Consider the following 19,128-nt stretch of genomic DNA (forward strand, 5'->3'; position numbering starts at 1 on the left):
TTTCAAATGATCACCCCTTCCTGCAAGCACACAAGTTAGGTAAATTTTAAAACCCAAAAGACTTTGTGAAAATAGGGGCCTTCAACCAAACGATTTTGCTTCCAAGACAAGCTGCACCAATTTTGTTAGCTAGATCTGAAAATGTTAGTCCAAAAATAAACCAGATCTGAAACCCTAAATGCAAAATCCGAAAACTGAATCAATAAAACTTCAAAATTTTGAAATAGGTGATACATAGACGTGATTACCCTCGACACGGATGCGACGCTGCCACACAAATGCGGTTCTGTGAGACACAGAAGCGAATAAAAACCACAGACGCGCTTCACAGACAGACGCGGTTAAAAATGACACAGACGCATTTCCGTAACACAGACGCGCCTTTCGGAAACCTGCAAAATAAAATTTTGTCGAAAACACGGACGCACTTCAAGATGTCGTAAACGCGCCAGAAAATCAAAAACGCGATCCAAAAGTATGCAGACGCGAAAATGTCGAAAATGTTGTCGGAAATGCCAGATCTGCAACTTCAAACACAAAATCTGCAACCAAAGGTTAAATGCAAAAGGGACAAAAGTCTCACTGGGCGTGCCAAAATGTATATGGTGAAAATGGATAACAATAATAACAATATTGAAAAGCTAAATGAATTCAACCACAAAACCCTAGCCTAACAATCAACAAAGATCCACCATAACATATGAAGATTACCTAAGACAATGCAAATCACATGAAATCACAAAGATTATAACATCACATGTCCAATAGGGTTTTGATCTCCATTCTTCCTATCTCCATTGATCTTGCTTGATATATTTGCTCTCAGATTTTATGTGCACAAGAGCTCAACAAAGAACGGAATGTGGTTGCAAGTAGGATCGTGGTGTAGTCAATTGATCAAGTAGTTAGCTCATTAGCTCATTAGGGTTTGATAATGAAGGAAGCATCTCCTTATATAGAAGACACTATATGAAATGGAGGGATAAGATTGAGAGGTGTAAAAGGAGGTCGGCTATGATTAGAGGGTAGGTAAAAGAAATAATAAAATAATGAAAGGGGTAGGTAGTGTATGAATTAAGAGATGAATGACATGTGTCATAGGTAGAAAAGGCTAATGAATTAATTAAATAAATAAAGATTTATTTAATTAATAGAAGAAGTGGGATCAATTAAATAAATAAGATATTTATTTAATTTAGGAAAATGATAATTTAAATAAATAAATATATTTATTTAAATGAGAAATAAGGCTAGAAGAGGATAAATGAATTAATTAAATAAATAAAGATTTATTTAATTAATAGAAGAATTATGTTCAAATAATTAAATAAATAAAATATTTATTTAATTAGACATGACAATTTTAGGTGTCTACAGTTCTAATAGGAAGTCAAACAAACCACAAAGCAGAAGCAATGGTAGCACTGCAAGGTATTCTTCTTGCAAAAAGATGGAATTACCCCTACATATGGATTGAAGGGGACTCAAACAACATCATCAAATGCCTCAAGGGGACCTCTAAGCCTTCATGGTCTATTAATAACATTATAAAAGCAGCTAAAGACCTCATCAACACTTTTGAGAAAAGTTATATATCTCATATCAATCGTGAAGCTAATGGGTCTGCTGATTGGGCAACCAATGCGGCAGTCAATCAAGATGAAATGATTACTTGGCAGGGTGAACAAGGCCTCCTTGAGCAAGTAAGATTAATCATTTTCAAGGACCGATATCATAGCATGCCAAAGATTTTTTATGTACAAACTAATAATGAAACGGATTAAAAGGAGTGCTTTCAGCAATTATAATATTGTCAGCACCATTTATTATAACACTCAATCTATCACTTCCCATGCTTTCTAGGTAAATTTGGTAGCTTCGAGAAACTTTTAGTCTAAAGTTCTCTACAAGTGTGGACATTCTACTCTGAATAGAAAAAATATGGGTGGAAACAGACGCCGATACGAGCCTAGCAGTTGCAAGGAATGGAAGCAAAAGGAGGTGGTCTGGAACATACTGCAGAAGGGTGTTTTTTCTAAATATATGGAGAGACTTCATGGACGGGACGCCACAGTCACCAATTTCTTTTATAAAAACTAGAGAAAGGGTATTTTGAAGATGGGAGACCAGACTGTTGTCATAGATGAAGACCTTATTGCCCAGGCCATGGGGCTCCGAAGGGAAGGAAGCAACTTCTACAGAGATAGAAAAGTGAACAAGGAGGCCATTGATAGATATCCGGAAATGTAAAAGGAGAAAAAACGCTTGGTTAAGCTAAGTAAAACTTACTATCCCCCTAGGGCTTTTTTCAAACCATGGAGGGAGGTCCTTTTTGTTATAATGTGCTATATTACTTTAGATGGTAGATTCACTAAAGTATATTGCTACCATTTTGTTTTGCTAAATCATTTTAGGCATGATGAGAAGGTTAACATTCCATATTTTATGTTATGCTCTATGAATGCCACCATAAAAGCCTATAAAGAGAACCCTACGGGGGACACTACCATGCATCAGGGTTTAATGGTTCTTATTTATGACCATCTCAAGGCTAACCAAATAGCCCGCCCACAGTCCTCTATTTATGAGTCTGAGGAGCCTGGGCCGGACTCTGTTTTTTCCTTGGATGAGGGTTCTAATAGTGATCCAACGAGCAAGTCTGAGGAGAGTATGGATGACTCGAAAGTCGAAATAGGTAAGAAGAGAAAATATTTGAAAACTAGGTCTTCCTCCTCAAAGGGAAAGAAACCCAAAGGCAAAATTCTCCAAATTAGCTCAAAGGAGGAGGAGGAGGGCTTAGAAGATTCAGAGAAGGAGAAACCCCAAGGTTCTCAAAAAAAGAAAACTAAAGTCCATACACAGACTAGGAACAAACAAAAGAGAAAGGATGAGAATGTGAAGGAGTTGGAGGATCATAAGCAGAAAAAGATTCGGGAAGCTGACAAGAACTTGGAGGAGGTGACCACCGGAGAAATTCTTAGGGCTGATGACAAAGCTATTGTTGGTGACACCCCAAATAAGGAACAAGACAATTCTGGAAAGATTGATCTCTCCGTAAACCCACCTCCTCAGGGTATGAAATATTTTATGGACACCATGGAATGGTTATTCACCAGTTGCAAGAAAGTTGTGGATGACAACAAAAAACTCAGCCACAGAATCCAAATTTTGGAAACTATTAACATAGGGGAAGGGAAGACTATGGTTGATTATATGGAGGATTTGACAAATATTGTTGTCAAAGCTGAAAACATTAGAGACTCCTTCAACCCCAGATTCGAGCAAATCGAGAAAGACCTGCTGGAGAGGAAAGAAAAAGCTAATGCTATGGATCAAACTATGTCGGAAACTATCAGTAAAGTCAGCAAAATTGAGGAATGTCTCAAAAGTATCGCAGAGAAAAGCTTGAACATTATGAAGGTCTCTACTAGAAATACTAAAACTCTCATCAGCAAATTGGATGAGGACAAGGATACCTTGGACATGGACCCTGACACTGAAGGCACAAGAGATGTTCAAGGACCCAAAACCAGAACCAGGGGAAAAAAGAAAGAGAAGAAGCCTAATAAGGACCTAGATGAACTCAAAGTTGTTGTGGCCTCCTATGACCAACTGGTGATTAAGGCGGAGGACCATCTAAAGACTCTTTAATTGTGCAGTGAATTCTTGGTTTTTGTTGTTTTGTTGTTTCTATCTTATGCTATCTTTTTTGTTTACTGGCTTTTGCCAGTCATTTTGTATCTGGTTTTTATGTTTTGGAACTCTATGATGACATTTCTTACTATCCTATGTTAAAGGTTTTGGGTCCTGAAAACCTACTTTTCTAATTAATTAGAACCTTAAACAAATCAAGTATCGATAAAGCACATACATATGTCGGTAGGAAGAGATACTGATAAACAATACAACTTAACAATTAACTAGATAATAAATGCAAAGAAACCATACCACATAACACCATGATTTGTACGTGGAAAAACCAGAAAGGGAAAAACCACAGTGGGAAGCCTACCCACAGTCAGATGATACTTCTGCAAAAAGTATGTGCTACAATGAGGGGCCTACACTTGCAAGAAGGCACACTGCCTAGAGTGTATTTCTCATTACAAAAGAGTCTCCTTGACTATAGAGAGGCTAAAACCATCTCAAGATAAATGGACAACAATCCAATAGAGTGAACTGATAGAAATAGCATCTACCATGCCTGATTACAATCTCGGTTAAGCTCAGTGTTAGAGGACTAAATCCTCTTTTTAATCCAATTTGATCACCAATGATCAACCAACTACTCTGCCTGAATGATATTACAATATTCACACATTACATTCCTTGACCATGACCTTTCCAATAACCATGATACCCTACAAAGAGTTTCTACCTCTTATTTATACAAACCCTAAGGCCTAAACCAATTTGGTCAGCAACCTAAAGGTATTACAAAAATTTCATTGCATGATTCCATATTGGCTTAAGACCAAAACAATAATAACAAATCCATAAATCATCTCGAGACATCCCGGTAATGTGTAGAGTATATGTTAGCATGATACCGGTCCATAACCTAGATAGGTACCGGACCTATTTTGGGTCCACCACGCCAAAGCAATGTCTTCAAATAGTTGAAGCACGATCAAAGAACATATTCAACATCCATAAATCCACGAAGAAGCTGCACCAATACCAATTATGCATCATGTCACAATTCCTCAATAAAAGCTCTATCGGTAAAGCCTTAAGCCAATGTCGGTAAGGGTTTACTAGAGTGTATGATAGCATCTGATTACCAAGCCAATACCAACTGACCAAAAAATGTTCATGGAGCATATAACACATGAAATAAAACATACTTTACTAATCCAAATATGTTGAAAGTGTCCAACAAATAGTCTCTTCTACCGGTAACACTAGATCTTCTACCGGTAACCAAAACTTGTCTGTCGGTAACCAATCATAACAGCTAGTGTTGACATCAATGACAAAACATCAATGCAACACATAATCAACTCATCCATAATGCCAACATGAATAACAATAGGCTCATCATAACATACCCTTATATCTTCTAACATTTGTTTCATCCATAAAATCTGAGTACAATTGGTAGCAGCAGCACCATATTCTGCTTCAACAGTAGATAATGAAGTACATGATTGTTTCTTGCTAAGCCATGAAACCAACTTCTTCCCAAGAAAGAATGCACCACTAGTAGTGCTCTTCTTGTCATCCACATCTCTTGCCCAATTAGAATTTATATATGCACACAATCTGAAGTCATCATTCTTTGGATACCATAACCCAAGGTCAATTGTACCTACCAAATACCTGAATATCCTCTTAACAACAATATCATGAGTTTCTCTAGGATTTGATTGAAATCTAGAGGCACTACAAACAACATTCATAATATCAAATCTAGTCTGAGTTAAGTACATCAATCCACCAATCATTGATTTGTATCTACTTTGATTCACTTTAGGGGATTCATCATCCTTTGATGATTTGTAACCGGTTATCATAGGAGTACCGACATGTTTGGAATTTTCAAGTCCAAATTTCTTAAGTAACTCCCTCACATACTTAGTTTTACAAATGAAAATACCTTTATTAGTCTAAGTAATCTACAAACCCAAGAAAAATTTCATGTCACCAATCATAGACATTTCAAATTCATTCTTCATATCATCAGAAAATTTCATGCATAGATTATCTTCTCCTCCAAAAATGATATCATCCACAAATACTTCAATGATCATATGTCATCATGCTCAATTTTTTAATATAGGTTACTATCAATATTACCTTTGCTAAAACCAAGCTTAGAAAGATATTTGTCCAATCTAGCATACCATTCCCTAGGGGCTTGTTTTAGTTCATATAAAGATTTCTTCAATTTGCAAACCATGTCCTTGTCTTCTGATAAAGAAAATCCATCAGGTTTCTCAATATAGACTTCCTCTTCAAGATCTCCATTCATAAATGTGCATTTGACATCCATCTGATATACCTTGTAGTTCTTGTGTGCAGCATAAGCAAGAAAAAGTCTTACCGCTTCAATTCTTGCAATCGGGACATAACTCTCACCATAATCAACTCATTCTTCCTATGAATAACCTTTTCAAACTAATCTAGCCTTGTTCCTCATTCAATTTATTCATGTAAACCCATTTAGTTCCAATAATGTTCTTGTCTTTAGGTCTAGGAACTAGTTCCCATGCCTTATTATTCTCAATCTGATCTAATTCTTCTTCCATTGCCTTTATCCAATTTTCATCTTTACTTGCTTCAATAAATGATTCTGGTTCAATTTAAGAAATCAAATATACCTCTTCAATAGCTAGCCTTCTCCTAGTCATCATACCTTTGTTTTAATTATCTCCAATGATTTGATCTTCAAAATGATTTAGTTTCACATACCTAGGAGTCTTGATATTTTCTTGGTTTACTGACTCTTTTTGTTGTTCCTCTATCACAGTTGACTTTTTTGATGTTACCAAAGTGACAGGTTCACCGTTCTGAGCAGCTTCATGCATTACCGGTTCCGGTCTAATAAATTCATCTTCTGATCCACAGTCATATGATTTGATTTGATTACTGCCATGTTCATCCACCTTGACATTAATAACATCTATATGCTTTTGTCTTGGAAGAATAACCCAAAAATATTCCTTCATCACTTCTAGGATCAAATTTTCCCAATGCATCATCTCTTCTAATGTAAGATTTACTTCCAAAAATTCTAAAATATCTAATAGTAGGAGTATGACCAAACCATAATTTATAAGGAGTCTTACCAGTATCACCTTTTATGTGTACTCTGTTGAAAGTGTATATAGCTATATTGATAGCTTCCCTCCAATAAATATCATACAATTTAGCTAGTGTCATCATAGTCCTTGTCACATCCAATATGATTCTGTTGTGGAGTTCTAGGTGTAGAAAGTTGTCTTTTGATTCCATTCTTCTCACAAAAGTTGTTGAATTCGCCGGATGTAAACTTACCGCCTTGATCTAATCTCAAACACTTTATCTTTAGTCATGTTCAGTCTCAACCATAGCTTTAAAGATTTTGAATTTCTCAAAAGCTTCAAATTTTTCTTTAAAAAATTCTACCCACATCATTCTAGAATAATCATCAATAAGTAACATAAAGTATCTGTCACCTTGAAAACTTTTAGTCCTTGTCAGTCCACAGATCAGTATGAATAAGATCAAGAATTTTATTATATTTATCATGTATGCTTCTAAAAGAAGTTCTAACTTGTCTACCCATTTGACATTCTCTACATACCGGATTATGAGGTTTGACAATTTTGGGTAAATCTATGACAACCTGTGTTGAACTGATCTTCACTATGCAATCAAAATTTACATGACACGTCCTCTTATGCCATAACCATCTTTCATCAATCTGAGCAATCAAGCAAGCTTTCTCACTAGAGTTTAAATGAAATATGTTTCCACTGGTCTGAATTCTGGAAGCTATTTCCAATCCAGATCTATTGATGATCTTACATTTTCAATCCTTGAATTGTAATGAAATCTTTTATCCACCATCTAACCTACACTTAAAATATTATGCTTTAAGCCTTCAACATAATAAAAATTATCAGTGTTAGTCTTACCATCCAATGATATTTTTCCCTTGCCTTTGATCCTATATGCCTTGTTGTCTCCTAATCTGACTAATCCACCATCAAATTATTGTAGTGATAGAAATTTTCTCTTGTCACCAGTCATGTGATGTGAGCATCCATTGTCTATAACCAATTCATCCTTTTCTTCAATTTTTGCAACTAAAGCCTTTTCCTCATTATGAGTTGCTTCAATGATAGATTATGAAGAATCATCCTTGATAGAAATAAAAACTCAGACCTTATTAGAGGCAGCTCTATTACAGTTCTACTCATAGATTCATCATCATCATCATCAGTAATACCAAAATCATCATCACCAGCATAATAGCATGATTTATCCTTATTCCTTTTGAATCTAGGTCTGTTGTGATATTCTAGATTAGGCTTATAACTCTTCAAAAATATTTCATGATTACTAGCAGCTCTTTCAGGGAATCTAGAAGCAAAATGACCAATTTTATTACATGAAAAACATTTAAAAGGGACTCTTCCTTCATACTTACTTCCAGCTGGTCCTTTAGTAGGAATTCTTCTAGCAATCAGGGCTTCCATCTCTTCAAGTTCTCTTTCTTCTCTTTCAATGTCATTCATATCTTTAACATACATCTCTTTCCAATCTAGTTTTTGCTTACCGGAGGCAAATGCTCTAAATGCAGTCTCAATTTTAGTAGCACTCTGATCTCCAAGTTCCTCAAGCTCAAAAGCAGTCAATTTCACAAGTAGTGTATCTCTGGTAATAGGGGTACTAGACATTGTTTGGAGTTCATTGATTGTAGTAGCCTTCATCTTATAAGCCAAATGTAGAACTCTCAGAACCTTTGACACAATCTCATCCTCATTAATCGATCCGATGTAACATTTGATTCCTATAACAATCTCATTTACTCTGTCCATGAAAGAACTTATCTTCTCATCTTCTTCCATCTTCAAAGTTTCATACCTTACCCGAAAACCTTCAAGTTTTGCAATTTTTACAGCCTGGTCACCTTCAAAAGGAGTTTCAAGATTTGTCCAGTTCAACTTTGCATTCTCCAACTCTATGACATTCAATAGCTTTTCATCATATAGGGCGCTTAACAATTCTTCTTTAGCTCTAACATCATTTTTAGCATTCTTCTATTCATCAGCAGGTGTCGGTGTCCCAGAATTAGGATCATGAGGTATATACCCTTTCTCCACTATCTCCCAAACTTCAACTCCAAGACATCTGAGAGGAATCTTCATTCGCTCCTTCCATATTTTGTAATTTGTACCATCAAATCCGGGACTCTCCTTCCTATAGGGATTGAATATAGAACTAGATGCAATTACCATCAGATCTCCTCAAGCGATTAAGCTTCAACAAAGAGGACCCTGCTTTGATACCAATTGTTAGACAGATCTAATATTGGGAGTAAACTAGGAGGGGGGGTGAATCAGTTTACCATCAGAAATTGGAACTTAATGCATATCAAAACCATTAAACTGGAGCACAAAGGAACCAACACAATGAATAATAAAACAAGAAAGATCAGTACACACAACACCAATATTTTGACGTGGAAAACCCGGTAAAGGGAAAAACCACGGTGGGAAACCCTACCCATAATCAGATGAATACTCTGCATTAGTATTATGAACAACTACAATGGGGTATGCACTTGCAAAAGGCCAATATCCTAGAGTGCATTGCTCAACACAAAAGAAGTATCATTGACTTACAAAAACATCGAACTACAATCTGGAAAGAATGAACTATGAAAGTAGCATCTTCTAATGCTTGATACAGTTCTGGTTAAGCAAAAATGTCTTCCCTACTATACAAGAACCTTCATCGAATGATATATCACTTATTTGCACATAAACCTTCATTTGATAATGTATAAATAACCATCCATCTCATCCATATCCAAATTACATGAATAAGTCACCTATAAATACAGATCATCAACCTTATTGACAAGGTCAACTAAACCCTAAACCCATAAACCCATAATAACTAAAATTACATTATATGGTATCAACGAACCAATATTATGATTTACATTACATAGCATGGACCTAAATCAAGTAACCAAACAATTTCATCCATTGAAAATTTTGCTAAGACCAAAATCCAACATGCTTCACCAACTGGTAGAAACCTTTAGTGAAGTAACACAGAAAGTCTAATCGGATCCAAAGAGGACCACCATAATAGCATCCCAGCCAATGCTAAGTCACCAAACACTCAAAATATGATCAAGAATCACCTTCAACATAATAGAAACCGATTCCACAAGTCGAACCAAGATCGTCTGACCAAAACACCAAATATCACTTATTGGTAAAGCTAACCGGGAAAGCTAGAAGCTAGCCTGTATCGATAAATACCAAAAGAGATAATAGCCAAAGCACCAAATCATGAACCAACATAATATAAAAAGAATATAACCATCCAGAGTAAGGATCCAAAACTGATTCCAGAGATCTGATCATACCGGATCAGAATCATAGCCAAAACCAAGATGACCATCAAGACTAACTAGGATAGGTCCAACCAGAATAGTCTCCAACCGGTATATAGTGTTGACATCAATGACAACACTTAACCAAATCCAACATATTGCCAATAGATGACATATAGAGAGGTTTGATGGATGAAGGTGTGATGCTCATTGTTGATATTAGGTGCAATGATGTTTTAATGGAGGTAGGTGTAGATGTCACCATACCAAAGGAATCAAGACCAACGATTTGACATATGATTTCAGACTAAGATACCTCATAGGTGAGAATCAAGAGATGTTCCACTAAGAACACATAGTGTGTAGCATTATGTGGCATATCTATGAGAGGTGTGATAGTAGCCATGGTTGTAGCCACTTGCTTATTGGTCCTTAGAATTTTCTCAAAAGTGATCAAGGTAAAAAACTTTTCAAAGTCATTAACCATGTTTTTATACGACATTAGTTTCTCATTCTTTCTCTAACAATCATCATTCACATGTTAATTGACCAATCAAGAATCACCTTAGATTTGTATCTCCTATATCTTCCACTGACAACATCCTAATTCCTATGATGAGTGCCTTTTATTTTGTATTGTATTGTCGTAAATTGTATCCACATACAATTTCATCCTCACCTATACCTCACTTTGGTTATACATCTTTTGACGATAAATGATTTGTTGGACATTGTTGCTGCTAAGATATGTTGTTGTCATTGATGTCGACATATTCCTATGATTTATTGCTCCAAAGTGCTTGCAAATTAGTTAGTTGGGATCTCATTCTGGTGCATGGAGTATTTCTAGTATCATTATATTCTTCTATATTGGTTTTGGTGATCCGAGAAGCTTAATTGATCATATCATATGATTTGGTTTGCATTTTGTTTTTCTAATCAGTGCTTTGCAGAGTTAAGTGTTTCCTCTGGTATATTCCAGTGTGATCAGATCTTGAGCTAAGATTTTGGGATATTATTTGGGATGGTCTTGTGTATCTTAATTTTAGATGGTTTGTAATTTGGTGCTCTGCAAGTTATCTTTCTTCCTGACAATTACTATTGTTTGAGTGCTCTTGAGTTTCAAACATTGACAGATGAAGATTTGATAAGTGGTGTTGGTGCAGCTACTACTGATGATTATAACATACTTGCTAGTGTTTCCTAAATGTGTCCTATTTTTTTTGATGATTTGCATTGATCGTTGTGCAAGTGTTTGATGATTTTTCTGATCCGGTCATGTTCTTTGTGTTATGTGGTTTTCCTGGTGGTGTGACATGTTGCGGTTGATCTTGGCATGATTACTGGTGGAGATGAGCATTTGGAAATTTGAATTAGGTCCATATTATATAATGTATATTATTATATTCATTTGTTGGTTTATCCTTGTATCGTGTGTTGTGATTTTGTAATTGTGAGTTGAGGGTTTAACCGACCTTGTTGTCAAGGTTGATGAATTGTATAAATAGGTGATATTGTCATGTAATTTGTGTATCAAGGTTGTGTCTGGATTATGAGAGAGTAGTATATGTGCGAATAAGGATTCATCTTTCAATGTGATGTATTGAGTAGAGATTGGTGTTGCAGAGCATATAATTGTGCTTAACCGGAACTATCATTGGGCATTTGGAGATGCTATTATTGCAGTTCATTCCTTCCAGATTGTAGTCTAGGTCTTATTGTAAGTTAGTGAGACTTCCCTGAGGGTTGTAGCCTTGTGGGTCATTATCTTTTGAGAAGTGATCTCTAGGCTGTGTGCATTCCCCATTACAATATTTTCACATACTACTGCAGAGTATCATCATATTGTGGGTATGTTCCCACCATGGTTTTTCCCTTAACCAAGCTTTCCATATCAAAATCTTGGTGTTGTGTGTTGTGTTGTGTTGTCAATTTACTTATCTTTGTTGTTGTTGTAGTTTATCAGATCTGTATTTGTGATTAAGTTTGTAGATCCGATGAAAACTTATTCACCCCCCCCCCTTTCAGTTTTCCTTCATTATTCTTGCCAACAATTGGTATCAGAGCAAGATCCTCCAGAAGAAGCCTAACCGCTTGAGGAGATCCGGGATGACAACTAGAATTGGAGGTGTTATCTTTAAGAAGGAGAGTCCAAGATTTGATGGAAGTAACTATTCTATATGGAAGAACTGGATGGAAGTGCACTTGAGGTGTCTTGGAGAAGATTACTGGAAGATTACAAAGAATGCCTGTTCTGCTCCTCCAAATGAACCGGTTATTATTGATGAGATCAAGGAAGTTGAACATAATATTAGAGTGAAGGAATCATTGTTGAGTGTCCTGACTGATTCAGAGATGACTAATGTAATGGGACTTTAGACCGCACATGAGATTCGAGAGAAGCTTGAGATCCTGTATGAAGGAGACAAACAAGTGAAAGTTTCTAAGTTGCAGAGTTTGAAAGGGAAGTATGAGATGTTGAAGATGGGAGAAGATGAGAACATAAATACTTTCATGGCTAAGGTGAATGACCTTTTCCTAGGTATCAAATGTGTCAGTGGAACCCTTGAAGAAGATGAAATTGTTGCTAAGGTGCTAAGATCTTTGCCTCTTTCTTATAAACATAAGGTAGCTATTATTCATGAGATCCGGAATGTGACTACAGTAACAAAAGATATGCTGGTTGGAAAGATTGTTGCATTTGAGCTAAGTGAATCTGGTGAATCACATGGAAAGTCTAAGACAATGTTTAGAGCATCTGTATTCGAAAAGCAAAAGAATGATCATGATGAATGCTGAATATCTAGATATGAAAGAGAAAGGAGAGAGATGGAAGAGAAAGAAAGAGAAGTGGATGAGCTTGAAGCATTGATTGCCTAGAGATTTCCTAAGGAAGATGGTAAGTATGATGAAAATTGCCTTTGAAATATTTCTCTTTTAAGAAAATAGGATATTTTGCTTCTAGGTGCCCGGAGAGAATGGCTAAATATGATAGACATGATAAATTTGGTAAGTATGATAGAAATGATAGATATGAGAAGCATGAGAAGTATGATAAGCCTTACAAGTATAACTAGAAGTATAAGCATCAGAAGAACTGCTATTATGTTGTCAATGAAGGTGTTACAGATAAAGAATTAGAAGGAGATGAGGTTGTATTTATTGTTATCAAATAAGATAGACCGGTACCTATAGATTCCACAAGTTGCACTATTGAGGAGAAAGTTTTAGCTACTAAAGTTGAAGAAAAAGATGAATGGGTAATTGATAGCGGTTGTTCACATCATATAACCAGTAATAAAAAAAAATTGTGAGTATGGAAAGGTATGATGGTGGAATAGTGAGATTTGGATATGACAAAGCCTGTGTGATCCGTGGTAGAGGTTCTATTTCCTTTGATGGTAAGCGTAACACTAATGATGTCTTGTATGTTGAAGGTTTGAAGCATAATCTTTTAAGTGTTGGATAGATGATTGAAAAAGGTTATGATTTGTAATTCAAGAATGGTAAATGCAAGATCCTAAATGCCTCTGATATAGAGATTGCATCTAGAACTAAAACTAAAGGTAATATCTTCCATTTAAATGCTAATGAGAAAAGTTGTTTGATTGCTCAGATTGATGAAAGTTGGTTGTGGCATAGGAGAATGTGTCATGTTAACTTGGATTCAATGATTAAAATCAATTCTACTCAATTTTTGAGAGATCTACCTGATTTTTAAGCCTATTAATCCGATATGTAAGGAATGTCAATAGGTTAAGCAAACAAGAATATATTTCAAGAGAAAATAGTATACATGTGATGGACTGCTAGATCTTGTGCATACTAACCTATGTGGACCTACAAATGTTAGAAGTGTGCAGGGTGATAGATATTTTATGTTGCTAATTGATGATTATTCCCAGATGATGTGGGTTTTATTTTTGAAGGAGAAATATAAAGTGTAGACATCTAAAAATGGTCAACGCTTGTGGAGTTATACTTTAACATTTGCGCATTGCCTTATTTTAGGGTTTTTGTGTCGCATTAACATTTCTTCTATGTTGCACACTTGGTCTTTATCATTTGCGACCATCGAGTCCTTCTTCTGCATTCTTCATTTGTCTCGCTTTCGAATTTGGTCTTGTCGATAACAATCTTCAGTCATGATTTCGGTCGATCTTATCCTGTCGCATCAATGTGCGTGCTCATTTGGCATATTTTGACATCGTCAATTCGATTTCATTCTGGACATCGTCAATCCTAATCGATGATAGAATTAGGGTTTTTTCCTCTTGTCAATCTTGTCATCTTGCAATCGATTTGCCATCAATCCTTGTCAATCTCATCAATTTTGTGATCGATTTGTCATCGATCATTGTCCTTTTCAAATCATGTCAATTTGGATCAATTAGTCATTGTTCCTCGTCAATTGGCACCTATCAATTTGGTCTCTTTATCAATCTTGGTCAATTTGTCAACCAATCTCAATTGTTTATCAATCAAATCATTTATCAAGTCAGAATTATCGACCTTATATCAATTATCTTTTGTCAAGACCTAATTGTCGTCCTTGCATTTCTAATTCATCTTCTAAGGTTTTATGATTTATTCATTTAATCTTGTTTGTCATTTTCCCTATAGGTTAAATAATTTATTTATTTATCCTAAGTCTTCTTGTCACAATTAAATTTTTATTTAATTGGCTAATTAATTCCTTCTCTTTTTGTGAATTAATTAATGAATGAAAAAGTATTAATTAATTCACCTAATTTTCTAATTTCTCCTAAATTCCTAAATTTCTATTTCTATTTCAAATTCTTGTCATAACTTCTTGCATAGCAATTTGTCATAAATTGTCATAAATTATCATAACACCTTGCATAGAAATTTGTCATACACTAGTCATAATTTTGCTATTCTTGATTTGAATTTCCTTTCAAATCTCTTCATGCTAATCTTGTCTTTTCTCCAATTTATCTATAAATTGGATGAATTTCTTCAATCAGGGGCCGAATCAATCACGCTTCTAGTATCCTTATGTTGTCTTGTCAATCTTGCTTTCATATTATGCTTATGCACTTGTAGGTGAGATCCACAAACACACTAATTTGAAGGAGAAAGAAGGACAATGGAGAATTCTGGAGGAGATATTCGCGTTTGTAGTGGTTTGCATTTGATTTGAATGTCTTGTTTTCAGTATCTCTATTGAATGTTATTAGGATTTGTCATTGCAATCTACCTTTTGTGATTGAGCTAGGCTAATGTTTATATTGCTTTGATGGTTTCCAAATTCCTATCTACATTATATCATATGCAGATATGGGGTTCCCCTTGCAATAGTCACAGATAATGGCCATCCATTCAAGAACAAAGATGTCAAGGAACTCTGTGAAAAGTTTCACATCCAACACCGTTTCTCCAGTCCCTACTATCCACAGGGTAATGGTCAAGCCGAAGCATCAAATAAAACCCTTATTAAGATCCTGAAAAAGGTTGTCAATGACGTTGGTCGTGATTGGCATTTACAGTTGAATCTAGCACTATGGGCTTATCGCACTTCTATACGCACACCTACTAGTGCAACACCTTATTCCTTGATGTATGGTGCGGAAGCCATTTTACCCTTGGAAGTGGAGATTCCTTCTTTGCATGTTTCCTTGCAACATTTGATTGATGATGAGACGCACAGAGTCTCTCAGTTGCATCAGCTTGAGATGTTAGATGAGAAACGTCAGACAGCCCTGACACATTTGCAGGCATATCAAAACCATCTTCGTCGCTCTTATAATAAGAAGGTCAAAGGGTGACACTTCGAAGTGGGAGATCTGGTTCTAAAGGCAAACCCCAAGAATGCACAATCTACTGACATCGTCAAAGGAAAGTTTGAACCTAATTGGGTTGGGCCTTTCATAGTTACTGCAACCTAAGGCTCGGGGGCATATCAGCTTGCCACCCCAGAAGGTGAACCTTTGTTAGATCCAGTCAATAGCATGCACCTTCGCAAATACTGGGCATAGTTTTCTGTCAGCAGTTCTTCAAATATGATCCTAAAAAAATCAAAAAAATTGAAAAAGCAAAAAAAAAAAAAAAAAGACAAACAAAAGTAAAGAAAAATTCGCCCTCTAGTGAAAACCTGGCAAGCAGGCGCTTTGGGCAAGTACCATGGTGAAAACCTGGCAAACAGGCACCATGTGTGAAATATTATTGCTCTGTCATCTATCATGACCCCTAGCTATACTTTCCCTCTGTAGGTTTATCACGCTTATCCTTGTCCTGACCCAATGTTCTATTCTAGGCCTATGATTGGTCAACATCATTGTCTTGCATACTCAGATTTCCAATCTTTGTGCATATGTTTCGGTCCTGGTCGATGTTATGTCTTTTAACTGGTCATTGGGTGTGTCCCCCTTGTCATGATCAATTACTGGAGGTTTCAAATTGAAAAATGTCCTGAAAAAAATCATAAAAATTGAAAAATGTCCTAAAATAATCCAAAAAAATCAAATAAAGTCCTGAAATAATCCAAAAAAATCAAATAATGTCCTCAAAAAAAAAAAAAAAAATTCAAAACATCAAAATCCAAAAACAATTCCTTTGGCATTTTGCATTTTGTCAATAAATGGTACCCTTTGTGCATAGACCGATCGCTGAGCATACATCCAACGACAATCGATCAAACATTTGTGTAGACAATAAACAGATAACATGTTACAACATTGCGCTTTACTGAAATCATGCGTTAACAGATGAACTTTTCAATCAAACCAGGCATTCAAACTGATCAAAATTGTCATGTCAATCACTCAACATCAATATCATTTGTCCTTGTCATTATTATCATGGGTCTTATACAGGGTGTGGTATACTCGAAACCAGACTGTGTCCTGTCTTAGACGGGGTACCCCATTCCCTAGAACCAGACAGCATGATCCTTCTTGTTCTCCACTTTTGACAATGACGATTAGACTGTTTGTTTGACTTGGTTGAATTGGTTGAATTTGTGCGTCTTATCTTTTTACTGATTTATCTTTGGCTTCGATCATGTTCCTATGTTGTTTGATGATGTCACTGAGTGATTTAGAGTGACCGGGATGGTTCATGGTCCCTTTCCTTTTTTGTTGTGTTTGTTGTTTGTGGAATGTTTGTCACAAACTAGGGCAACTATATCATTGGGTGTCTGTGATAAGTACGTTCGCTTTGTGAACGCCGCACATACCTTGACCCTTGATGTATGCACCCTAGGATGATTCACTCATTCCTTGTGTGCGATGTGTCTGTCTTTTGCAAAAGGGGTTGTGTTTCAGCTCTGGCCTTCAATGCCATGATGGTCTGCATCCGCTTTGCTACATTAAATAAAGGTTCTCACCTACTTTTGTGCATTGTTGAAAGCAAGTTTTCCTTCATCTCTAACTGTCCTCTGTCTAATTTCTGCTTACTAACATTTCTTCCATCAGTCTTGGCAGTCCGTTCAAATCTATCATCTTCTGTCATTCTTATCGATCACTTGGCCTCTTTTTAGGATTTTTCTGGCCAATTCCTTGAGGGGGCATGTATATGTTATTGTTATTGTCTGGGGCATTTTCATTATTGATCTTTGAAACAATGCTTAGAATTACATTGTCTCAAAGAGGGGCAAAATGTAGACATCTAAAAATGGTCAACGCTTGCGGAGTTATACTTTAACATTTGCGCATTGCCTTATTTTAGGGTTTTTGCGTCACATTAACATTTCTTCTATGTTGCACACTTGGTCTTTATCATTTGCGACCATCGAGTCCTTCTTCTGCATTCTTTATTTGTCTCGCTTTCGAATTTGGTCTTGTCGATAACAATCTTCAGTCATGATTTTGGTCGATCTTATCCTATCGCATCAATGTGCATGCTCATTTGGCATATTTTGACATCACCAATTTGATTTCATTCTGGACATCGTCAATCCTAATCGATGATAGAATTAGGGTTTTGTCCTCTTGTCAATCTTGTCATCTTGCGATCGATTCGCCATCGATCCTTGTCAATCTCGTCAATTTTGCGATCGATTTGTCATTGATCATTGTCCTTTTCAAATCGTGTCAATTTGGATCAATTATTCATTGTTCCTTGTCAATTGGCACCTATCAATTTGGTCTCTTTATCAATCTTGGTCAATTTGTCAACCAATCTCAATTGTTTATCAATCAAATCATTTATCAAGTCAGAATTATCAACCTTATATCAATTATCTTTTGTCAAGACCTAATTGTCGTCCTTGCAATTCTAATTCATCTTCTAAGGTTTTATGATTTATTCATTTAATCTTGTCTGTCATTTTCCCTGTAGGTTAAATAATTTATTTATTTATCCTAAGTCTTCTTGTCACAATTAAATTTTTATTTAATTGGTTAATTAATTCCTTCTCTTTTTGTGAATTAATTAATGAATGAAAAAGTATTAATTAATTCACCTAATTTTATAATTTCTCCTAAATTCCTAAATTTCTATTTCTATTTCAAATTCTTGTCATAACTTCTTGCATAGCAATTTGTCATAAATTGTCATAAATTGTCATAACACCTTGCATAGCAATTTGTCATACACTTGTCATAATTTTGTTATTCTTGATTTGAATTTCCTTTCAAATCTCTTCATGCTAATCTTGTATTTTCTCCAATTTATCTATAAATTGGATGAATTTCTTCAATCAGAGGCCGAATCAATCACGCTTCTAGTATCCTTATGTTGTCTTGTCAATCTTGCTTTCATATTATGCTTATGCACTTGTAGGTGAGATCCACAAATACACTAATTTGAAGGAGAAAGAAGGACAATGGAGAATTCTGGAGGAGATATTCGCGTTTGTAATGGTTTGCATTTGATTTGAATGTCTTGTTTTCGGTATCTCTATTGAATGTTATTAGGATTTGTCATTGCAATCTACCTTTTGTGATTGAGCTAGGCTAATTTTTATATTTCTTTGATGGTTTCCAAATTCCTATCTACATAAAGAATTAGACAAATTCAAGATATTCAAAGCAAAAGGTTGAGACTAAGTCAAAATTGAAGGTGAAATGTCTAAGATCTGACAGAGGAGGATAATTTTGTTCTGG

The sequence above is a fragment of the Cryptomeria japonica genome, chromosome 2, assembly GCF_030272615.1.
Source record: "Cryptomeria japonica chromosome 2, Sugi_1.0, whole genome shotgun sequence".
Classification (NCBI taxonomy): Eukaryota; Viridiplantae; Streptophyta; class Pinopsida; order Cupressales; family Cupressaceae; genus Cryptomeria; species Cryptomeria japonica.